The following is a 26,000-nucleotide window of genomic DNA, read 5'->3' on the forward strand; positions in this document are numbered from 1 at the left end:
TATGCACTCACTAAGTGGATATTAACCCAGCAGCTCAGATACCCAAGACACTATTCATTTCTATTTCTAACCATGTGTCTTTGGTCCTGAGACAAAAGAACCTTAAACCTTAAATAATACCATGCAACTCAGATTCACATCCACTATAGTGTTGGCATATTGGTTTGATTCCTTAGAAATGATCAATTGTCAGTTACTGCACGTGTATCCATTGTAAATAAATGGGGCAAAGAATTGCTTTTCAAACGTCTTAGGAATCCAGCATTACCCCAGAGTTGTCTGGCTCCCCAGACTTCTGGCCTTAGTGTTAAGCAGTCCTGTCCTCCATGCCCAGGGCAATTCTCACAGGGTGCCTTGGAAGGACCTAGACTTTTTCCTCAGCACAGGAAATACTGAGGAACTATTCCTCACTACCATCCCTTCCATCTGGAGAACTTTTTTGGTCTTCGATCAAGTCATATGTTTACTTTTGATGATGGCATTACTGGAATATTTTGGCCTATGACCTTGGTCATAGTTCCTTACAAAAACCTGGTCTGTCTTTGGTTGGCTAGGACTCAGAAATAGACACTATTTGCTAATGGTTGAGAGGGAGGATTGTGGGCTAATGAGGGAAATGTTTGCTGTGCAAGCATGAAAACATGAGGCCAATCAGCCCAAAAACTGTGTAAAGAAGTTCCTGGGGAAGCAGAGACAGGAGTATCCCTGGTGCTTGCTGGACAGAGAGTCTACCCAAATTAGGAAAGGCCAGACGTGATGAGAGAGAGAGACTCTAGCTTGAAAAGATAAGATGGACAATGATTGAAAAAGATACCTGCCAGCAACTTCTGGTACACACACACACACACACACACACACACACACACACACACACACGCAAAGAGAGAACAATCATCACACTGACCCCCATTTTCTCATCCCCACTCTTCCATAATTTCAACTGGAAAGCCACAACCCAAATCATTCTCCTTTCTCTGCACCAGGCCATTCCTCTCCTTAAGAAAGAATTTTTTTGACTCTGGAATCACAGTCATATCCCTCTTTTATGAGTGGTCAGGGAGCTACAACAATTCATTGTATAATTAGTGATTTAACACAGAGCTAACTGAGTGTGCTCATGAGCTAGGCTCAACCCTCAGTGTTTAGACTCTTTCAGAGATAACAGAACCATAGCAAAGACATATTCAGATGGCAGTCTTAACTTTGAAAACTGGATAATGGAACAGGGCATGGGTTGCTAAGGCTAAAGGAGAAATGTTTTGAGAAGGTGAGGTTTACCTGGAAAGAGTTCAGCCTTTCCATTGAAGGATGACTGACCCAGGCAAGGAGCTGGCGCTCTAAAAGCCATATGGCAAAAGCTACTCAGTATACACAGAAAAGAGGCCATTTTAGCTGAAGCGGATCTAAGAGGATACTGGTCTAGTGTAGGGATGGAGAGAAAAGATGGGCCCAGCATTTGGAAAGTTGACCAGCGTTTAACTTTCACTCTAAATACAACTGAAGCATTGGAGAGTTTTAAGTGGGCAAATGCTAGCAGAGCAATGTTTATCAGAAATGACTTTGCTATATGGAGGCTGAATTGATGATCGGGAGGTGACAATTATTATTCTCAAAATAGAAACTTAGACAAAAGTAGAAGAAAAGTTATACTTTTTCACAATTTTTTCTCTCCATGTAACAATCTTTCTACATCTAAGTTTCTTTCCTGGTAAACGTGGGCTAGGTCTTGTACTTTGTTCATCAGAATAGGATGTGATAGGATGTGATAGGCACTTAGATAACTGTTTTAGTTAGGGTTTCCATTGCTGTGAAAAGATACCATGACCAAGGCAACTCCTATAAAGGACAACATTTAAGTGAGGCTGGCTTACAGGTTCAGAGGTCCACCCCATTATCATCAAGGCAGGAGCATGGCAGTATCTAGGCAGTCATGTTACTGAAGAAGCTGAGAGTTCTACATCTTCATCAAAAGGAAGCCAGGAGCAGACAGGTTTTAGGCAGCTCAGAAGAGAATCTCAAAGTCCACCCTGACAGTGACATACTTCTTCCAACAAGGCCATACCAACTCCAACAAGACCACACTTCCTAATAGTGCCATTCCCTGGGCCAAGCATATCCAAACCATCACAATAAACGGCCAGTTAGCTCTGTTTAGTTTTATTGCTAGATGTTTGTATTCAACATCTGTAAACTCTCTTCTCTTTTAAGCTACAGTTAAAACTGAAATACACCTTCAGAGTGTTTGTGTTTATGTTTAATTTTCAGCATAACATGTAGGAGGGCTGAGGAAATAAACAGCTCAGTTGGAAGATGGTTTCCTTGCACCAAAAGGATCTGAGCTTGATCCTCAGAAACCATGCAAAAAAAAAGAGCCAGAGAAGATGATGTACACTTACTACACCAGTGCAGAAAGGCCCCGGACTTACCAGTCAGCCAGCATGGCCTACCTGGAGCAGATCAAAGCAGTGAGAGACCCTGCCTCAGAAAACAAGGTGGACATTGCCTGAGGTTCTCTAGCCTCAATATGCACAGGCACTTGCACACATGGGCACTTGCATACTCATGTACACACAGATTAGATAGATAATAGATAGAAAGGGAGAGAGAGAGAGAGAGAGAGAGAGAGAGAGAGAGAGAGAGAGAGAAGAAAGACAGACAAAGACCTCAAGTTGGTGCAGTAGATAAAATACTTGCCATGCAAGGAACAGAATTCAAGTTCAGATCACGAGCATCCATATAAAATTCAGTCAGGCATGGCAGTCACTTGAAATCCCAGTACTCAAACGGCAGAGGCAGGGGATCCAGGAGGCAAGAAAGCTAGCCAGAAAAATAGTCAGAACTGGAAGCCTTCAGGTCCAGTGAGGTGTCCTGCCTCAAGAAGATAAAGGGGAGAGTGATCCAGGAAGACAAGTGAACATCAACTTCAAGCCTCTACGTGCATGCACACACATGCATACCAGATGCACACCAAAAGAAAAATGGACATAGACATACCACTTAGGAAATCCTACCCTAACCTCCCAGATGGATCCACATCAGAAACGCCCACCACTCTGATAGTGCAGAAGGCTGCTGATCTGCATGCATACAATCTGTCTTATGTAAGCCCTGAGGCTTGACATCTGTCTCTTCCAGCTACCCACAACCCTAATTAATATAACTGGCCACTTGAACAGTGTTCAGCATGCCTCCATCGTCTTGCATTCTGTGAAAAAAAATCAGTAGCATATGGCAGGCAGTTTCTGGGGACCTGCCAGACATTGTTCCCAGGCTTTCACACATTTATAAGTCAGCAGTGACACCTGGGAAGAAAGGAGTATCTCTGCCACCTCCTCTTCTGCTTTCTGCTCCCCCACTATCAGAGCTCACACTGAACCAGCACAGCTCGTTATTCAAGGTGGCTAAACTCCTCCAGGTGATGTGAGAAAGGCTTGACCCTTCCCTGCGAAGCATCGCTCTTTCCACACACTTAAATGGTACCACTAATGGGCAAGGCGAAAAGCCGAGGCAATTTGGTTGCTATGGATTCCTTAGGTTGATTCAAGCCAGTCTTCTTTATGCCCCAGGTACTTGGCTGGCTCAAAAAAAAAAAAATGCAAGCTATACAAAGCTGCTGCTGAACTTGTCATTTCCTCTGAAGTCAGAGGGAACTTTGGGGTAAGGAACTGTTTGATTCTTTAGCGTAAGACTTTCAGAAATGGGATTTGGACAGACGTGCAAGGTAGGGGAGAAAGTTCAGCTTTACGCTGGGATCATGGCGTTATATGTTTTAGCCCCTAGGGAAAGAGTCTTGCATTATCCCCTTAATCCCAAGATATCCAAGTATGAATTCACTTTTAGATACTGTATTTTCCCTATATATATGTATCCATGATGCAAATTCAATTTACAAACTGGGCACAGCAAGAGATTGGTATTAACCATGACACAATAGAACCATTACAGTAACAAAGTGTAATAAAATTCATTGAATGTGATCTCTCCACCTGAAAATATTTTATCATGTTCCACTCACTCTCTTCCCTCTTGTGATGGGAGATGGTACTCATGCTAAGCACTTCATGACTTTTTTCCTGAATTCCCATCATCCCTGTCTTTGTACTGTGAGGCTATTATTAAGTACAATAAGGGTTACTTGTGTGCAAGCACAGAGTCCCTCAGATATTGAGCTGAGGAAAGAAACTGCTACTAAGTGACTCATGGGTCAGTATTTGTAGGACCTGGGCGTGCTGGAGAGAGGGCTGATCCCTGCCCTAAGCAGTTGGAGCAGGATAAAACAGGATTCCGCCAACTCCTCAGAATGGCATGCAATTTAAAACCAATGAATTATTGATTCCTTGGATATTCTATCTGATATTTTAAATTGATTTTTAAGTTAGCATAAAAATAATGAGTTTCATTATGACATCTTCGTACACGTGTGTCATCATTGTGCCTTGCTCATATTTGATCTTCAGTTCTTCCTGCTGATCTCCTCCCAAAGTGTGCTCTCTTCTCTCTGTCTCTCTCTGTCTCCATCTCTGTCTCTCTTTCTCATTTGACACCAAAATATTCTACATTAATTCTCTAACACAGACCACTTCTTCCATATATGACCCTTATCTACTCACAGATCTCCAGATTCTTCCCACATCCCTCCTCTGGCATAGAACCTCTAAGCCTCTCCAATGGCAAGGATTTCTGGTAAATGTCTGGCAACTTGCCAATTTAGCAGATAAAATACAAGATTCCAGTTATAGTCAATGTTTGGGAAATATGGGTATAGATAGATAGATAGATAGATAGATAGATAGATAGATAGATAGATGATAGATTGATAGATGATAGATAATAGATAATGACAGATGATGAATAGATAATAAATATGTAATGATAGATGATAGATAGATAGATAGATGATAGATAATAGATAATGACAGATGATGAATAGATAATAAATATGTAATGAAAGATGATAGATAGATAGATAGATACATAGATAGATAGATGATACATAATAAATAGACAGATAGATAGGTGATAAATAGATAATGGTAGATGATGGATAGACAATAGATATATAATGATAGATAATAGATTGATAAATAGACAGACAGACAGACAGACAGACAGACAGACAGACAGACAGACAGATAGATAGATAGATAGATAGATAGATAGATAGATAGATAGATAATAGACAGACAAATACATAATAGATAGTAGAAATTAACATTTAACTGTATTTTAGCACATTATATTTGACAACCCAATCCCCTTGCATCTCTTTCGTTTTTAATCTCAGTGGCACTGTTTTCTTTCTTGAAATCTTCAGTGTCCTCAAACCACAATTCCATAGTTTCTCCTGCTCAATGAACACTCTTCTTTTGTCTCCATGAATGGTCTCCCATTTCGATCTGGGCTGTACATGCGTGTATTCCTAAGCTTATGTTATTGGCTTCTTTCTCACTCTCTGAGACTTAACCCACACTCCATTTCCTTTAGGCAGATTCCCAAACACCTAGTGTTGGTGTCATCTTGACTTCAGTGCATGCAGTGGATGGACCTGACAACTAACTGGTCATCTCCACTTAGTTTCACACAAAGGTATGAACCTTGGCATGCCCTAAGATGCACCATCTCCTATCTGGGATGTTACCCCTGTTCATTATATACCTCAATTAACACTAAGACCCAGAAATGACAAGAATTCCACTAACCTAGCCACCACCACACACACACACAACACACACACACACACGATTTTTAGGTATTTTTTGGGCTTAGTTCCTTTGTGCTTTGTCCCCTTTTTTATACCACAGTCACTTGTCTAGTTCATGCCCTTCTCTCTGCTCAATGACCAGGTGGTGGCTTCCTCCTGCCCAGCTCCTGCTCTGACATCTTGGGACTTCTACTGGCCATCCTCTTCAATATAACCAAGACAATCCCTAGGTTTCAGTTCATCCCACTCGAAGTTAATGATGAGATCGGCTTCCTGATATTCAAAGCGTAAGTTCAAAATCCTTAACATGACAACCAGGACTCTGCAAAATCTGACAGCTTTTCATTCTTCCCGCTTTCCTCTTTGACACATCTGTTCATGAACTGACATTCCTTAATCACAAGCCAGTCTTCATTTACCTTTCTGCTTCAATACCATAACCATTTTCTACTTCAGATAAATTCAGTGAGTCGTTTTAAGACATGCTCCTATCAACTAATGGACTTACCACATTCATATGCAGCAAATAGAATTGGAAGCTATTGTAAACTTGTCTCTTACTACGTGAGGTTAGACAATGAAGTCCAGTTCAAGTGTGCACCAAAGTGGGATGATAAACAGTGGAGACCCAATGAAGACAGGACAATGAGCTGGTCAGAGTCACCTTTGGCTACACAGTGAATTCAATGCTAGCCTTAGCTATATAGACTCTGTAAGGTGTGTGTGCCAGAGGGTTTGGCAAAATAGGGAGAAGAGGGTAGGGGTTTAACATTAACTAATTAGTCTGTATCCTGTCTCACCAACTTGCTGAATTCACTTAGTATCCCCTCCACCACTGCTCTATCCTCAAGCTTCCATTTGCCCAAAGAAAGCAGCCGCCCAAGATAAAAGACAATGTAGAAAGGAAGCAGCCTCATTCTTGGGACAATTGCTTAAACAGTTAGCAATGCTCACTTCTGATGCAGCATTGAGACATATTAACAGGTTGGGCCTGATAGGGAAAATAAGGAGTTCTCATGACCTGATTTTGCCACTTTGTCAGAGGTATTTGCATAGCTACATTCCCATTTCATTCCCACCCAAGAAGCTTCCGCGGCTCTTCCCAGTGGGAAGCAGGATGCCTTGCCGAAAGTCCTAGTGGTATTTACATTTCCTTTTTAAAATTAGAGTATGTAGCTCTGAGGAGGAATGTTTAATCAGAATGTTTAACTTAAAACCAACAAATATTTTGAACATACAATACTAGTCAAAGAAGCATGAAATACAGTCTCTGCCTTTAAGGAATTTACTATCTGGGTGGAAGACAAGCCACAAACTCATTAAATTTTTTTTTTAATTATGAGAGTCAAAACAATACAAATAAAAAATGCAAACTTCATCACCATTGCTGAGTGGTTAATTGCCAAATGAGCATTCTGAATTATGGTGATGGAGGGAGAATGAACGTATTCATTACAGCCTTGATCATTCCTGACAAGTAGAGAAAATGAAGGTGAGTTTGGGTCCTTGCCAGAAAAACATATGCTTTAAGATATACACATGTCCAAGAGATGGGTGCTTGTTATCAAAGCTGGGAACACTGGGAGAAAAGGAAGCATTTGCTCAGACAGACAGTTCCTTTCTGAGAGTTAGAACTCTTAGATTCTGTTTTTTTCAAAAGAGTTCATTGGTCTGTCTTCCCAATGGATGCTTAAATACATGCCCTATAATTTTCTTATATTGGTCTGTAAGAGCTTGCTACCTCTTACTCCCAAACCTATGTCCTGACCCACACAGAACCAGCCCCATTCCTTAGCTTCCACATTTATTTCAGAATAAACTTGTGACTCACACAAAGGAATAAGCTCAGGTCCTGTCATGGATCCTGTCATGGAGGGATATTCTGGGGGAGGCCAGGAAGAGAGAGTTTCCATGCTTCACTGTGAGACGTGTACTGTGGAGGGTGTGCCTGGCCCAACTCCTTTGCCAGTATGTAGAAGCTACGGCAAGAAGGAAAGGCATGGTGCTGAGTCCAGAGGCAGAGTCCTGATAGGATCATTTGTGGAATTCAGTTGTGCCAGAAGCAAAATCCAATTTTGATTTTTATCTGTGGTATATACCAGCCAGGTCCCTTCTCTTGCTTAACCCAGTGTGGACTCAGTCCCTGTCATGTGTCAACAAACTGTATGACTTCTGCCACCTGAGAGTCCTTAGTATTTAAAGTCTTTCATATCACCTCACTACAAGTGTCTTAATATAACATAAAACAGACTTTGCAAATAGTACTGTACACTGCAACCTTTTATTAATCTGTCTGAGACTTTCACATCAGTTAAGCTCCTGGATACCCTCTGTAGGTTTATGAAATAAAACAAGTAAAATAATATGGGTCCAAGTTGATAGTTACATTGACTGGAACCTAGGAGAAAGGAGTTACTGAGGATCCTGATGGGAGCCTACAAATTAAAATTAGAAACCCAAATTCACAAGGCAGCTTGGCACATAAAACACTTGTGACAAAACCTGGTGACTTGAATCTGTTCCTTGGACTCCACATAAATGCAGGAGAGAAGTAATTCCACACAGTTTTCATCTGACCACAAACACTGTGACACATGCCCTTGCCTCATATACACTTCATGCATGCAAAAATAAGTAATTTGTGTAATTTATCTAATTTACAAATCAAATCACACTCCCTGTATGAGATATCCCGGGCTTCTGATTGTCAGCCCACTTGTTTCGATAAATATCTATACCAATTTCCCCCACATACCACGCCTGCACCTGTCAGCATGGGGGCATCAGAACTGTGACTATTTCTTTGGCTTTGACAGAACAGATGCATCTTCCTTACTAAAACCACAAACAAACAAGCAAACACACCTTACGAAGGCGGCTACAGGACCAAGAACATTTTGTTGATTAGGGCTTCTCTGCTCAGAAAATTGCATCTATTAAAGGATAATTGCAAATGATCTGATGGGGCTTAATCTGGCTGGTGGTGATGATTCTGGTGATGCTGATGACAGTGATACTGAGTCAGTATGAAGAACACTCTGAACGTACGTCAGGGCCAAGAGAACCAAGACACGGAGGTTGAACATCTATGTGTATGCAATTTTTCCTCACCCTTAGCCACATTGGCCCATGGCAGTCACACCTTATGTTAAATGAAGATGTTCTCAGGTAGACTGATGGCAGATAGCCTCACAGGATATCAGATCCCCAGGTGCTAGAAGCCACTAGAGCCTGGCACATAGGCGGAGCTGTTTGACAGTACTACGTCCCCCTTGGGAACACACTAGCAGAGGAATAAAATGAATTTGACAGTATGTACCATTGCTAAGAGGGAGAAAAGAAAAACCTTTCCCATAAGCAATCATTTGCAAGCCAGGAAGAGAATTCTGTGCTCTTGATAAGGGGTCCCTAGTGACAGTCAGAACTTCGGGTGGATATCCTTAAGTAGATCTTAGATGACAGGATATAGAATGAACATGAACGATGACCCAACATTCTCTACTGCCATCAAGAGCTGATATATCCTGAAGACAAAAGTAGCCACAACATATCATACACTTACCCTTCTTCCTCTCTCCAGAAAGCTTCTCACAAGGTGGTTCAGTTTGGGCTTCTTGGGAATCAAAAGTACCTCTGCACTATGTCCCTCCCTTCCAAAATCTTCAAGAAATAGTATTTACTGTCCCAAAAGGAACTGATATCCCTTAACTTACCAAAATGCTTTCAACATTTTTAACTCCATCTCATGACCAACTTCAAATTGGCCATGTATTTTATTCATTCATTCCTTCTGCACAGCTATGTTTATCATCAGAGCTTCAGAATTCAAGCTATGTCAAGTCTTACATCATATCCCAGCACCTCATCTGTGACTTGGCACACAGATCCTTCAATAAAAGAATCAATCGCTAAGTTTGTGGCTCACTCTAAAATGTTATGAGCCCTGAGATCAAAGAATTGGCTAGAGTACACATTTCCAAAGGTTAAAATACAGAGTTCCACATGGTGTCCAAATAATAAGGGCCACAGAAGACTAGAAAAATTAGAGGTAACCACAAGGGGAAGAGATCTTGAACGACCCCCGGAATGAGTTTCATATGGATATATGGAGAAACTGAAACCATTGTGAATCTGGGCTAGCAGGGGTATCTAAACTGGGTGGATTGGAAGAACACATCATTCAATGTCTAATGCGGCATAACTTTCTGAATAGAAAGAAAATAAAGCTAAAAGCAAAACACAAAACTCAGTGTTTAGGATTTCCTTCTACACTGTCATTTCTATGTTTTCAATATGAGTTATTGGGTTCCTTCTAGATGCCAGGCCCTTTCCCTGGATGATAGGGACACTGGGTTGAACAAATTGGACAAATACTATGGCCTCGTGGAGTCTCACTCTTTTTCTGGAGAGTAGACAATACATAAAGTCAGTGACTGTAAGGGAGTTTCCCTGTGCTCAGTACTACTAAGAACTAAATAGGGACAGATGTTTGAAGTTCACTGGGGTGACCATTTTAAATCAGTTGGTCAGGAAAGGGATACAATATGTAAGCGATTACCCAAAGTCATTGAGGAAGTAAGACTCACACCTGAGCACTAAATGACCTTGGAGGACATAGACTAGAGGTAAAATATGCCTCAGAAGCCTGACAAGAGCAGAAACCAGTCCTCTGGAACTGAAGAAGACAGGGACAGACAAGAAGCTAACTGGGGCCAGACTAGAGAGGACTCCTAGACTGTTGTGAATTTTGAACTTCTACAGTCTTGCAAGCTATCAGTCCTTCATTGGCTTACACAAGGCATGAAACCAAGATGATACAAATGGCAGTTAGGAGAGCTGGGGTAAACCCAAGCCTAGTTGGCTCTTCTATATCACCTGACACCACTCTCCCTCTCTGCTCACATCCTCAGCCACCCCTGTTCTCAGTCTTCCAACACAGTGTACATTCCTGCTCAGGGCCCTCACACTATCCCCCTCCATAGTGATCCTTCCTGCTAGTAGTGACCCCTGTTAAAACACAAGCCACTCAGTGAGACCTACCTGGACCCTCTCCTCTCATCCACATCTCCTCATTCAATCTTCTTCACAAGACTGAATGCAGTACCTCCTTACCATGGTAACTGCATATTAGCTTAGCATCTTCCCTCCCTCTATCCCTCAACTGTGTGCTAAGCAGCACCTACATATCCCAGTACCTGGCACAGAGGAGACTCTCAGCAGGAACACTGTAGAAGGAACCCAGAGAGGCCTTCAGGCATCTGCTGTAGACACCAGTGGCTGTATGAGAGAGGTCTGGGGTGATCTGTTCCCTGCTTGGTTGTGGCATGAGACACTGTCTGTCTCTGGCTGTTCCACCATCTAAGACATCCATCATGTGACTCACCATCCCCCACTCCCCCAGCAGCCTCTGGAATGAATGTTATTTGGAATAATTGGCCAAGCACTTAGGAAATGCTAAAGCTTATTTTTAAATATGATTAGGACCTGTCTCTTTCTTTCTGGAAAATCACATGTGCTCTTCAAAAACACAAAATAAAATTGCACCCTGAAAAAACTAACTTTTTAATCTCATCTTCAGGATTCACTGAGTTGGTTTGGGTAAATCACATATCTCCACTTGGTTGGTAGAAAAACTGAGGCCAGAGCAAGATGAAATGCATCATTAAAGGCCAGTTATCTAAATGAGGGCAGAGACAGGAGAACTAAGAACAGACACTGTCCTTACCTGCTACTCTGCCTCTCCATTTCCAACATAAGAAGAATCTAGAAGGGAATTCCTGCCTTCTTAGTTTGATGTTTTACGTGGCAGGGAGGGAGGACCACCAACCATTCTAAGCAGGCCACAGGAAGCCTGTTTCTCTTTAAGAACCCATTAACAAGCTGGCCAAAAGCTCATTCTATTTCCATGTAAATAAATAAGGACAAATTTTCCCACCTCAGCCTCCCAGGGCCGAACCAAAATTCTCTCCCTCTGCACATTTTTGATAACCTACGAATTCTGGAATACCTCACAGTTAAAGATTTCGTGCTCTGGAAGTCAATAATTCATTGTGTGTGGAGTGGGGGGGGATGGAAGGAGATAATTAACATTCTCTGGATTGCTTTGGCTCTAAAATAGCTTAGTAAGCATGAGACCACTTGGGTGCTATATCCATCACGAGGGTAAAATAAATAAAATGAATGCTTTTGGGGCACTGAGGCTAAAGAGTCTGTCAGGTAGCTTGGGCTAGGGGCAGCCTGAGATGGATTCAGACTTCTACTTAGGAAAGGGAAGCAGTCTGCCTGTATAGTCTTGAACTGGGAGTGGACATGTCACAGGTATGGAGGGATCTTGTCTTGATGCTGCTTTTCCTGGGCTTCCCAGCCCTGTTACAGTTCGAATCTGAAATGTCTCCCAGACCCAATATACTACAGGCTTGAGAGCAGCTGGTGGCATTGGTGGAAGGCATTGAAACTGTAGGGGTGCAGGCCTAGGTGGAGGAAGCAGACCCTTGGGGGGGCGGCAGGTCCTTGCAGGGTGTGACTTTTCCCAGATCCTCTCCCCTTCTTTCTCCTCATACCCTCTCCTTAACTCTCCCCTTCTCCCTCTCTTCCCTTCTTTCTCTACCCCCAACTCTCTCATGTGTCTCTCCCTGTGGGGCAACTTTTCTCCAGCTTCATTCCTGTCAGGATGCTTTCCACTCTGCACCATCCCAAGCACACAGCAATGGACACAGCAAACCTTGAACTGAACTGCCTGAGAAACTGATCCTCTTTCCTCCTTTAGGTTAATTTTCTCAGCTCTTTGGCCTCAGCCACAGAAACCGAAGCACACAAGCCCACACTTCAAGCTTTTCCATGAGCTGGTTTCTGACTTCCAGTTTCTTCCCTGACCTCCTTTATCAAACCTCACAGCTACAGTTGGTCTTCCTCAGTGCACCCTCCCTCTACACAGGAACAATGGCATGGGGGGAGGGGGACCAAAACACCGCTGTTGCCTTCATCTCCATCACGGCTAACCTTTCTGAACTGTCTGATGTGCTAAGGTTTATGGTGTGTTAGAAGGACTTTATTTGCATTATTAAGTTTGATACCTCCTGGGATAAATGGCTAGTCTTTGGACCTCACAGTAAGCTAGAAATAGTTTTTAAAATGTGTCACATGGTGGGAAATAGCTAATGAAACACATAACCCCATGGGGAATGGTGGAGGCAGCTGGAGAGAGATTGGGTATATTTATGCACAACAGAACCATAAATGGATGCTGGGATATACCTAACCTTTGTGGTTGACGTCATGGGGGAAATGGTTTCTCTGTCTATTAACCAAGATCAAGGAAGGGTGCGGCATGACTCTGCCGTCTGGGTGCCCATCCCATGGGACTTCTGTTGGCAGGAGATTGTCAGCCTGTGTTGATACAGACCATGGATCTATCCCAGAATGGCAGTTCCTGCATTTTACGTTGTTATGATGGGTAGAGGGCTTTTTATTTACAACTGCGACTCTGATTTCTATGCTGATCCACTGTTACATCAGCATCTTTATTCCAATGTCTATATTCTGATACTAAGAGAAAAATGTCACATTTTACTACCATGACTTAAAAAGGAATTTTTGTAACTTAGGGAGTTGGTTCTGTCAGTAAGATACTTGTTATATAAGTATACATGAGGCCCTGAGTTCAGTCCTCCAGCAAGTCATCTAAAATGTCTGGGGTGTCCTTCAATCCCAGCATTGGGGGGCTGAGACAGGAGGATTTCAGGCCATCCAGTCTAGCCAATCTCCAAACTCTATGTTCAGTGTAAAAGAGTGTTTTTTAAAACAAGACAGAGCAGGGTGTGGGGAACAGGGAGATGGCTCCACAGTCAAGAGGGCTGGCTATCTCCAAAGGACTCGAGCTCAATCATGAGGACCCACATCTGTGACTCACAGCTGCCTGTTATCCAGTGCCTATCTCTGGCTTTTGGTGGCACATGCACCTATGTGCACAGACACACACACACATATATATGTATATATATATATATATATATATATATATATATATATATATATACATACATATATATATATATATATATATTACTAAATCTTTGAAAGGTAAGACAGAGATATAATTGGAAAAGACACCTAACTCTAGACACACATCCAGAGAAGCAGAGAAGCAGAGAAGCCGGGGAGATTACTGTGAAGTGTCTGACCATATGAACTAGTACATGAAATGTTCTTTTCCACTTCCATCTCTTCCAGGACAGCAATCTCTCTCCAACCAGTGCAGCCTCCTTCTCTTCATTTCTGCAGGAAGGATTACCATCCTTCTCTCTAAGACTGATCCTGACATTGGTGCTTTGCTTTGGGAACCGCCCCCAACAGACTCTTCAAACACCTGACATTGTCCATCAACTTTTTGCCTGTCCTCATCCCAGATGCCCTTCAACTTTTTCATAGATGCAGTCAAACTTCTCACTCTCTCATCTTGAAAAAGAAATCAATCACCTCCCTTTATCTCTCACCCTTTCCCAGCTACTGTTCAATCTCTTCCTCCCCATCCAAGCCAAGGGTCTACCTTTGACCTTCACTTCTCCACCTTCCACTACTCCATCCTGCACCACATCTCCTCATGCTCAGTTGTGAGTCGGCTCCAATCTCATCCTTCAGAATTTCTGGTTTTGTTGCCTGGGTTTAATAGGCACATAGTTACTTATTTGGTAGTGGTCAGGGAAGACCTCCATCTTGATAACTTGCCTATAGATATCCCAACACCACACTTTATAATTCCTTTGATGTCTTCAAGCCCTGTTTCCCTGTTTACTCTCAAACAAACTTCCTGAATTTTGAGTCCATATCATCTTCCTGGGAAATCCAGTCACATTGGTGCCTGCATCTCCAGCATGGGTGTTTTATCCTTAGGTCAAGTACATCCTAATACATTTCCCACAACCCTCTAGAATTATGTTTTTAATTTCCTTCTAAAACAGATCATATACTCATTAGCTTAAAACAATACAAGTTGAAGGTTATAAGTCAGTCTCAGTGTGATGAATTGAATGTTCCCATAGAACTACATCCTCTTTGGAAGTTCCCTAGGATAGTCAACTTGATTCTGACTTTCTAGGGTAGTCTGGGACATGGCTGACTCAGTCCAACTTCATCTTCTATTGTCTCATCTCCTATGGTCCTCCTCCCTCTCTTTCACAAGGACCCTTGTGGTTTCTTCGGGTCCACTCAGACAGTCAAGACCCATCTCTCCATTCAAAACCCATAGTCATAGCTGCAAAGTCTTATTTTAAAAATACAATAATAATATATGAGGGTATCTTTGAGGGCTCATTATTCTATCCATCCTGCAACCCCACCTCAAATTACCCAAATCTTGAATCCTCTTACTCACCAAGGCTCCTCCATCTTGATGATGAATGACCATTCACACCATTGGTCAGCCAGAAACATGGCAACATCCTTGACTGTGTTCCTCAAATCCTTACATGTAATCAGCTAGTGCATCCTCTCAAGTTTCAGTATCTAGGAAATAAACTCACATCTCCCCACCTTAGCACTGGTGCCTTGTGCCACCATTGTTTTTAACATGCCTTTCCCCCGTTGTCCTCCAGTCCTGACTCCCTCTCATTTATGAAAGCTGTCCACAGGAAATGCTCTCAGATGCAGATGTTAACTTCTCAAGGTTCATAAAGTCCCTCCTCCAACATCATCACTAACCAGAATACAATCCTGGCTCCTTAGTTATGATATTTTAGTATATATTCATCTTCATTTCTGCTTCCTTACACGACACTCCTAAAATGTTTGGAATTCCCAGCGTATGATTTGGAACTGGTTGCCAGAGGAAGCAGCCATGGGATGAAGGGGCTGGTCCTTTGAGCTCCAGCCTCTAATTTCCAGGGACATTGAGTTCAATCTCCAAATGGCCAATTGTTTGATCAATCATTCGAGTCTTATGACACCTCCATAGAATAAGGAGTGCACAGAGTTTCCAGGCTGGCAATTTCATTCAGATTCTTGGAGGTTAGCACGCCCACATAGAGCATGGATTCATCATGCAATGCCACACCCTGAGCCTTTCCCTTAGCATCTCTACCATTTGCCTGTCCCCAGGTAATGGTTAGTTCTCTGTGTGAGCCACTTGGGAAATTTTCAAACCAAAGCAGCAGATGGTGGGAATCCCTTACTGATGCAGGAGTGATTGGTATAGGTGCTCCTGGGACTTGTGACTCGTGCCTGAAGCAGGACACTGAAGCCTTAGCCTCTTCTTTTCCAGCAACACATGATTATTATTGTAATCAAGTTATAGGACAGTGTCCAGAGAGCTGGAGAATTACTTAATGTAGGGACAGAACTCACGCATTTGGTGTCAGATGTGTTCCGTGACTACTGTCCAGAGAAAGTGTGTCCTTTTCCTAGCTATAATGATGAGACCCTTCATGATCTGTCTCTCCACTTAACTACTTACCTCAACTACTCTCATCTTAGACTCTTAATGCTGTATACATAAGGGTATAGCGGGACTATCTCAGACCCGCTAGCGATGCTAATCATGATGCAGCACCTTTTTAATATTTTAAACCTTGGGCCTTTCAGCTAAGGCAGTGTCACATCTACTCTAAACTGACTAATCCTGACACTGCATCCCACCACGTGGCCAGCTCTACCTCTCTGCTCTGCTCCGGTCAGTCCATCCACCTCTGTGTCCCCTGGCTGGATTTCACACCTTTTATTATTCTCTCAGCATCCCTCTGGAGCCTGGTAGATCCACCCTCCACTTTCTGCCCAGCTAGTGATCAGCAGATCTGTATTACAGCCAATCAGATACAATTCTACATTGCCTTAGGCAAGTGAAGAAGAATGAATATTTACAGAATATGAGAGCAGTGATGAGCCATAGAAATAACAATACCACGATCCTGCTAGCATTGAGCTCTCTGCAAGTACAGAATTAACAATTAGAAATACACAGACACACCTTCACACAGTGTACCCCTACAGAAGGAACCACTACCCACTCCAGATAAGACATTGCGTGTTTGTGCATGTTATTATCCTTGCTCCGATTTACCTTCCCACAAGTGCTTGCTCACCTTTCAGCCTTCAAAACTAGCTCAGCTCCCTGCTGCTTTGGTCTTCCTCGTGTTGCAGATGGTGAAACTGGCCTGGAGTCTACACCCTCTCCTGGTCCCTTGCCCTTTCCTAGGGCATCACAACTCTTCCCATGAAGAAATGAAATCAATTTCTGTGCACCTTGATTCCAAAGCCAGTGAGGTTTTGCAATTCCACACAAACACAGGCACTGAGGGGTTTGTCTTGTTTTGGTTTGGTTTGATTTGTTTTGTGTGCAGTGGGGATAGGGTTAGCTCTGGCTTGGTTTTGTTCTGCTTTGTACAATTGTTCGTGGTTCCCTCATTCTGCTGCTCCTCTGGTGGCCTGGTTCTGTGCTGGGCTTTGCAGAGCAATCTTCCCAACAGCTTGCCCCAGACACTGTTTATTCAACCTGCTCAAGAACTTCATGAACTATTTAGCAATAATGCTCTAACAAAAACAAATATCAAATGCACTTTTGGTCTATCACTAATAAATCTCAACTACTCAAACTCAACCAGAGTGGATCCTCTTGTCTGCAGCTAGGAGGATAAAAGGAAGAGAGAACAGGAAGAGGCAGAGGAAAGTAAACAAGAGGGAATGCAGCAGCCGGGACAGTAACTTCCTGACCCTTTGCGGATGTAGATGTCTTTCTAGTACTGCACAGATATCCATGATATAATACTTTGTTTAACTTCTCTATCATGTGATAAATATTTATTTCACTAAAGCCCATATATATTTACAGACAAAAATAAAACCACATAAACAATACATAGCAGTCTTAGTTTCTAGATAAAGGAATCAAGAGACTTTTCTTTCTGATGAGTTTTCATTGTTCTCTTATGAACATGGATGATGGATAAAAACAGATATGCCTCAATTCCTCTGGACCCCACTCTTACTCCCTAATCTGGGATGGGAATAAATTTATCAGACACATCATTCCTTGCTAATGGGGTCACGGTTAAAAAAATCAAATTGATCTAGGAAGGGTGTCTATTTTTACAGTGAAGAAAACTGAAACTTTAGAAATATGGTATTGATGACCAAACTTAACTATTATTTTATTTATTTTAAAAGATGCTTTATATGTACAAATACTGGCTTGCCTGTATGCATGTGTGCTCCATGTGCATGTAGGAGCCTATGGATCACAGGAGAGGGCATTGGATTCCCTCAAACTGGGGATAGTGAGGGTGGCGAACCACTATGTGGGTACTGAGAAGCAAACCCAGATCCTCTGCAAGAGTAGCCAGTGCTCTCAACCACTGAGCCGTCATTCTAGCTGCATTTTATTTTATTTATATGTCTGTATATGTGTGAGTGTACTTGTATGTGTGTATACTAGTTTGGTGACACCATTCCTGGGAAGACATGAATAAAAGTCAACTCAACCAGATAGGGAACCAATGACATACAAAGTTCAAATACCATCAAAGTTCAACCTGGTGAACCAATAAGTTGTATTAGGGTACATTATAGGAATATGGGTAAAGGTTAATTACAGAAATAGAAATTAACATTTCTGTTTTACCAAAAGGCCACCTCAGCATGGATGACAACTCATTAAAGCTGAAAGCCTGGAGAATACACACACATACAGGCAGCTTGAAAAGTTAGAGAACATCCTTTTTTAGGCAACTTGGGTGATCTGAGCCTCTTATAGATAGCTCTGCTGGTCTCTGCTTCTTCCAGGCATCTTGAGTGGTCTGAACCTTTTCTAGGCAGCTTGTCTGATACTGAAGACCCTAGCAAATCTGGTCAGTTTTAGGAACTTCCTGAAGCCTTTTAGTTGTTTACTTCCTAAACATAATAAGCCTCCCTGGAGAGGGTGGAAATTTTCACCTCCTTTTAGAGCACCCTGTATCTTAACAAGTCTCTCTCACACACACACACACACACACACACACACACACACACACAAAATGAATGCTTATCTTGAAGGAAATTGAATTACAATGTGAGTGTGGGTGTATATGCATGTGTGGGTAAGTACGTGGGAAGCTAGAGGTTCAGGGCAGGCATCTTCCTCTGCTTCTCTCCACATTGTTTTTGAGACAGTCTCTCATTAAGGCCAAATGTCACTTATTCTTGGAGTCTGGGGGAATCTGCCTTTCACCCCCAACCCGTGAAAGGGTTATAGGCACTCGACCACATGGGCTTCATGGGCTTCGCAGGCAGGTACAGATACTTTACTGACCAGCTGTCTTCCCAGCCCTTAAGCTTAACTCCTTTTAATGTAGTATCTCCTAAGGAACAAATGCTAGGCAATAAAGCCACTGAAATCTGCAGCCTTAGAGTGCTGTTATCTTAACGCCACTTGAGCATTTAATAGCTATATCCTCAGTAGAGTCAAATGTTATAAAATACATACATACATACATACATACATACATACATACATACATACATACATACAAAAAAAGCTGAACCTTTCTATGTCGAGTCTAAACAAATATTTCAAAGTCTAAAACTTCAAAAATTCAAAATATCCAGGTCCCACACATTTCAGACGAAGGACACCCTGTCTGCACTCCCAGGCTGGTATGCATCACTTGTGACGCACACAATTAAGGGCTTCCTGACAAAAGTCACTTTGAAGAGAAAACCTGACAGATAATCAATTAGGGAGACGGAAATTATGCAGGTGGAGCGGAAGTGGGAAAAGTTTGACAGGAGAGTGAATGTCTCAATCCAGAGGGACCAGAGACTAGTGGGTCTGAAGAGTAGAAGAGCATGCAGCTCACCTGCTTGCAGTGAGGACCCAGGAGGAAGGGTAGGGAGAAGCTAGAGCCAGCTCTTGCAGCGAACCTTGCTGAGAACCTTGTGTAAGGTCTAAGCCCACTTCCCGGTTTTCTAAACTCGCCCAAATCCACCAATTGCGTCCCTTGACAACCCACCAATCCCTGAGCTCAAAATCCCACCAATCCTCAAACTGGAAATCTCTACCCCAGAAAACTCCACCCTCAAGAAAGCTATAAGAGCCTGCCTTCTGCTCAGTTCCCTGATGCTTCTCACTCAAGCAGAGGCAGCCACCCTCTTGTGTTTCTTCCAATCTGAGGTTTGTTGTGCGGTGTGACTTTGTAATATTCCTTGACTTCAGACTGTCAGGATACCTGTCCTCTCAGAGTTGTAACACTTCCATTGGGGAAACCTTTCCCCCTCAAAGCTGTAACACTTACTTTGGACTAGCCAGAGTGCAGGTACACTAACACCATCCCACATAGCCTGCTGTGTTTGCAAGAAATGAAGGCAATGAATGAAGGAATGAAGGACTGTTCATACTCCAAAGGGTACAATTAGTGCCACACTGACGGGAGACCAGGGAAGGCTTCAGAGGGAAGAAGTTGTGTCTGTCTAGACACAGTTCAGTAGATTTTTTTTCCTGCAAAGAGAGAAAGGGGACAACTTAGGAAGGTGTCAAGTCTTAGAACTCATTCTAGTACATTCTGAACCCTTTGTTTTTGGACACTTAAAGCCTAGCATGTGGATGAAGTGGCTCATAATGGCAACAGTTGAAAGGAAGACACGGCAGCCTCTGCCCACTGATATTGGCGGTTAGGAGGCAATTTGCTTATTATCCAATACTATTCATGCTGCACCTACTGTGTATCAGGTGCTGTTGTAGTTACTAAAAATTCATCAGAGAGAAAAACCAACTCTGGCATCTCTCATTACATGAGCTGATTTTAGAAAGGATAATATTAATGAAAAACTGCATAAATCCATGTCAGATATGAGGGTGCCTGTGGGCACAGGGACAGGGTGCTGACACAAGGCTGAGTAGGACTGCGCCATTCTGAAAAGCTCAGAAATGGTTTGTTAATGATGGAACAGTTGTGCTAGGGATAGAAGGTTGGGGATAACATAAAGAGGCATGGGCAGCAGAGGCGGGTGCCTAAAGGTAGAGGGTTAAATCCATGCAAACATCCCCAGAAGGAAGGAAGTTAATACCAAGTAAGAACAGTCAGGAGGTATCAAATCATTCAGGGTCTTATGACGGAATACAAGGATTGAGGCCATATCTTGGGAACAATGGGAAGTTTTGAATTTTGTGTAACCTGGGCAGAACTGGTCATCACATTCCAGTATGCAAGAAAGCATGGAGGAAGTGGAGAGACATGGTCTCCGGTTTATTATTTGTGCAGCTCACCTGGTTTGACCTAGACAATAATTCTGCAAGGTTCTAATCACCGTCTAAGGGAGGAGACCTCTGAGGTACAGACAAGTGAAGTGATTTGCCACATTCTTAGCTAGCAGCTAAGTGGAAGAAACAGATCCACAGACTCATCAGGCAACAGCAAACAGTCCACATAGCCCCAGGTTCATCCAGAGGGAGATGAGATTAGTCCAACTAGAAGTAAGCACAAAATAGGATTAAGGGAGCCAGGTGGGTAAAGAGGGATGCCTGAGAAGGGCAAGGAGTCACTGACAAAGTAGACAAAAGCTTAAGAATAACCTCAGGTCACAGCATCAAAGGATCTCTTCTCCTGGAAGTGTGCACAACCCACACTGAGGTGCTTCTAGCCTGGGCAAAACTGTTGCAGGAGAAAAGACTAGAAGAAACCATTAAAGAGATTATGGAAATGTTTAGCTCATGCATTAGCTCACGCAGTGATACCCTGAAAGCGCATGCACTTTTCTGTCGAGGTGCCCCATACATAGCAGGAGCTCAGTCGAGTGAACTAATGATGAATGAAGAAGAAGGAGATAAAGGTTGAAATGAGACAAGGTGGTAAAAGGCCAAGGCTGGCATTTTTGTTCTGAACCAAAGTTCGGAGTCCTTGGCCAAAACTTGCTTCATTCTGAAACAGATCTTTGAACTATGAATCCACCTGTTGTTGGCCTCCATCTGTGTAAGGACCACACTCCAAGTCGGCAAATTCATCATCTAGGTTTCAACTAAACCCTTTCAACCTCCCCAGCCCTGCCGAGGCTGTATAGGGGGAAACAGGCACAAGGGAAGAGTAAATGAAGGCCCTATGCCAAAGCAAATATTTTGACACTGCAGGATTTGGCGAGATGTGAGAATACTGGCTCAGAGGGCTGTAACTCCTAACCAAATGGCACAACATACTATGGTGTTATGATATTAGGTTGTTAATCATGGAAACACTGGCATCTGTTTCCTCAGAAGCTCCCTCCCAGATGGTGCACCCCACCGTTTCTGTTGTCTGGAACAGTGTGAGGTTCCTTCAATGGCTGTAAGCTTCCAAATCAGCCTTTAGACAATGGCAGCCTGTTAATTAAGTGGTCCCTTTGTGACTGCATTTGAAAAATATGTGAGGAGAAGGGTTTATTGAGATGTGAAAAAAAGCAATGGGGAGGAAGGAGCTTTTCCAATACCAAGGCCTGTGTATGAGTATCATCCAGTAGGCTTCAAGGAGAAGGAGATTAGCTTGAGATGTGCAGGCAGGAGCTGGAGAATCACACAAAGCTGCCATCTCTACCCAGTGGACATCTAATCACATGCAGGTTGAATATAATGAGCAACCCAGCTGCTGTGCCTCACTCTTCTCTTTCCAGTGAGGCAGGCAGGGGATGGAAGCCTTCCAGCTGGTTCTTGGGTGACTTGTTCCGTTTGAGGATATGCAATTGTCCTGCAGGATGCCAGACAGTGTTTTGACTCCAGTGGGGAAGATTGGAGTGGTGGAGCTCCAAAAAAAGGTCTAAGCAGCCTGTGTACTTGGAAGAGCAGACTGGGGGTAGGGGGCAACTTGATATTAAATGTGAGTGCTCACACCCAAGAACTTGACTTAGAGACCTAGAGAAGATTCACGTCTGACTTGTGAGACTTGGCTCTTCAGTTACCTCTTAGCTCTCTCCTAAAACAGCACACCAGGGAATCAGGCCTCCAGAGAAATGGAGTTTTCAGCAGAAAGTGGAGCTCTGACAGCTCCTGTCCAGTGTCCAGGAAGAAATAAATCAGCCTTGGACTGGATTACAGGACCTGTGGTTTACCAGATGACTTTGTCTTTCCCACTGGTTAAACCTAAATTCACTCTTTCATGCAATACATCTCAATTAGTCATCTGTTGGGAGGGAAGCCCAGTGGTGTCGAGGTAATGACCTGGCAGGTGCACCTTGGCCCCTAAGGGGCATGTATTCCAGCAGAACCATGGTTCTGTGAGCCAAATGGAACCAGATCTTCACTGAAGTCCCAAACCTACTGAGTACCTGATGTATAACAGCTACTCAGCAAATATCTAGGAGGGACTTCATGAATGAAAGCTGATTTCCTCTTTCTCCCATGTGTCATATGACTTGTGTCTCTGTTCATTTACTCCAGCTGCCATTCCTGCTTAGTGTTCTGGCTTGAATGGCTGCAAAGAACAGCTATTTCTCAACAGCCACACCTTACTGCTTCATACACTTGCAGACTGTTAATAATTCACTTTTGGGGCTTGGCTTCTTCATCCACTCATGTCAGTATATGTCCTTGGTCACCTGGAATAAGAATAGTTTCTTAGCTGGGCGTGGTGGCACACACCTTTAATCCCAGCACTCTGGAGGTAGAAGCAGGCGGATCTCTGAGTTCAAGGCCAGCCTGGTCTACAGATCTACAGAGTGAGTTCCAGGACAGCCAGGGCCACACAGAGAAACCCTGTCTGTCTCGTAAAACAAGAAAAAAAAAAAAGAATAGTTTCTTTTGGAGTCTAATGGTCCTGTGCAGTTTGCAAATGTTTTTGTTTATATGATTTTTTTTTTTAAGGATGAGCAGAGAACTCCTAACAAGTGTCCAGGCTGCCTTTAGACAAACACTGTCCTTAACCCTGAGCCTCACCCCCACTGTACTCTCAACTTTAAACTTGCAACAGATGCAAACTTTCAGAATACCATTCAAATACAGTTCAAAGAGACCCTCCCCCTAAAATAGGCACTTTGGTGACATTTAAAGTCTTTGTACACTAGCGTGTGCACTCATAGTGATCCTGTACTTACAGTGGGTTATGACAGAGAGGGAATAAACCTGGAAAGCCACAGAAGAATCCAGAAAATTTTCCCTAGGCCAGATCTGTACAGCATCAAACATTTGACCCTAGCTGAGAGACTCAGTAACAATTAACATATTTGTTGTTGTTGTTGTTATTGTTGCTACTTTCACAGTCAGTAAAACTCTTACTATTACAGTTAAATTGCTCAGCAAACACTAACCCAACAAATAAGTGCTCCTTCTGTGCAATGTAAGCTCTGATGACGATGTTTTCATGACTACCCACAAACTAAGCCAATCTTTTTGTTTTCATTCATGCTAAGTATCAACAGATGTTCTCTTAAAATATTCACAAGCTGTACCAAGGGGAAGGGTTAGATGGCTAGTAAATCCTAGCAGAACAGGAAGAAGCGGAAACTATTTCTTTTGGGGTAATGGGCACAATGCTGTAGTGGGATTTCGTGGAATATCATGCATCCTTGGCTATCTCAACTGGCTTTCCTCCCTCCAGTGAGGAAACATCCTCCAATCAGCAGCTGACTTCCTCAGGGATTTGGGGAAAACTCTTTCCCCCCCACTACGTGTTCAGGTGCTGAGCCTATGGCGTCCTGAACTCATAGCTCAAGCTTCCTACTTCTCCCTGGTCCCCAATTTCTTTTTTCTAGCATGCCAGACCCCCAAAGGGTTGGGCAAATGCCAGAAAGTTTGCTCCAAAACCACTATACCAAAGAATACAGCCGCAAGGTAAGTTACGTCTTCTACAGAACACAGATCTCAGCTTCGTGCTGAGTCCCTGTCTAGAAGGAAGTCACTTTGAAGTTTCCATGCTGCTCAGAACTCGCCCTTCCATCCATTGCCTAGACTTCCCACCTGGTTCCTGATCCCCTAGTTTTCAAATTCTGTGTATTTCTTGACTCTACAGTCTGTTCAGACTCCCCACCTCTAGAGGTTTCTGAGGTATGTCTTGCCCCACAGCCTAAGTGTTCCAGAGGCATGTGAGTGCTCAAACCCAAGAACTTGACCTAGAGAGTTGGGGAAGACTCACATCTTCCTTCTACCATGGTAAATTCCCAGGCATCTCTCATGAAGGCGGATTGGAGAAGTCTGGCTACAAATTGCTGGTTAAGAAATAGGTCACAACTTGCTGTAAATGGGATCCTGATTGTCCTGATTATTCCGGTCCATGGCTTCAGCACTTTCCCACACAACTGTAGCTACACACACCCTACTTTTCTCCTGATTAGCCCTCCTTGTTAGATGGGAGACAATGAATGGGAAATGGCTGGGCCATAAAGAACTGAAGTGTTCATTTTCTCCTCTTACCCTCACTTGTAAGGAGACGGCATGATTTCTTCTGAAAACATAGAAGAGAATGTAGAGGGTTTTTTTTTAGCCCCCAAATTAATATAAATTATGTTAGAAGCAAAATCGAGCAGAAAGAATGGATTATTTCCTTCTAACTCCTGCCCATACTCACATGGTCTCCGGCTGCCCTCGTTCCCCTCCGGCATGGTCCAGGTTTTATGAGCAATGAGTCTGCATTGACATGTCATAATCACCCATGGTTCCTGCTTTACACTAAGGTTCATTATTGTGTTGCACATTCTGTGAGTGTTGATAAATACATAATGACATTTTCCTACCACTATGGTACTTCACCTAATAGTTTCATTACCCTAAAAGTTTCCTAAACTCCATATATCCATTCATCTCTTTTCACATGGAAACCCCTGGAAACCACTAATCATTTAGTACTTTCATAATTTTGCCTTTTTCTGAGTGTCTTAGAGTAAGAATCGATCTTACAGTCTGCATCCATTCCCACTTAGATTTTGCATTCAGTAATATGGATTTAAGCTTATCCATACCTTCTTATGACTTCAAAGTTTATTTCTTTTCATCACTAAATGCTTTGTCATAATCTAGATACATGACAGCTGCTTATCCAGTCACATAAGGAAGGGTATTCTGTTTATTTCCAAGTTGGAATAATTACAAATAGCCATTACCAACATCTTGAGAATGACATCAGCCAGGACAGACTCTGTTGTTGCCAGGGTAACAACTCCCCAGATCTCCACAATTTTAAAAGTGCAAAGGTTTTGCTGCTGGTTTCTGTTTTAGTTTTAGTTATTTTCATCCACTGTAACTTTTTGATGAATGGGAGCAAGCTATAGTAAAATCATATATAGCTCAGAGTGTCAGATACATAACCAACCCAAGACTAACCAAACATCTGTACCTGTAGATAAATTACAGGGAACTTGGAATTGGTACCTCTTTTTGAGCTCA

At 42.8% G+C, this 26,000-nt stretch overlaps 2 long non-coding RNA genes across 11 annotated transcripts in view; one reads left to right on the forward strand and one right to left on the reverse strand.

Annotated features, from left to right (window-relative positions):
* LOC147001557 (uncharacterized) overlaps positions 1-5,899 on the forward strand; it is a 20,497-nt gene extending 14,598 nt beyond the window's left edge. The window contains exons 2-3 of the long non-coding RNA XR_015044789.1: positions 5,485-5,586; positions 5,844-5,899. This is a non-coding gene — a long non-coding RNA (uncharacterized LOC147001557). The remainder of the gene's footprint in view (positions 1-5,484; positions 5,587-5,843) is intronic.
* LOC147001556 (uncharacterized) overlaps positions 1-26,000 on the reverse strand; it is a 139,132-nt gene that overhangs the window by 20,241 nt on the left and 92,891 nt on the right. For all 10 annotated transcript variants that reach the window (XR_015044781.1, XR_015044783.1, XR_015044788.1 and 7 more), the window contains 2 exons: positions 20,928-21,128; positions 19,957-20,159 (listed from right to left, as the gene is read on the reverse strand). This is a non-coding gene — a long non-coding RNA (uncharacterized LOC147001556). The remainder of the gene's footprint in view (positions 1-19,956; positions 20,160-20,927; positions 21,129-26,000) is intronic.

The sequence above is a fragment of the Mus caroli genome, unplaced genomic scaffold, assembly GCF_978045245.1.
Source record: "Mus caroli unplaced genomic scaffold, Mus_caroli_1 scaffold_13, whole genome shotgun sequence".
NCBI classification, from domain to species: domain Eukaryota; kingdom Metazoa; phylum Chordata; class Mammalia; order Rodentia; family Muridae; genus Mus; species Mus caroli.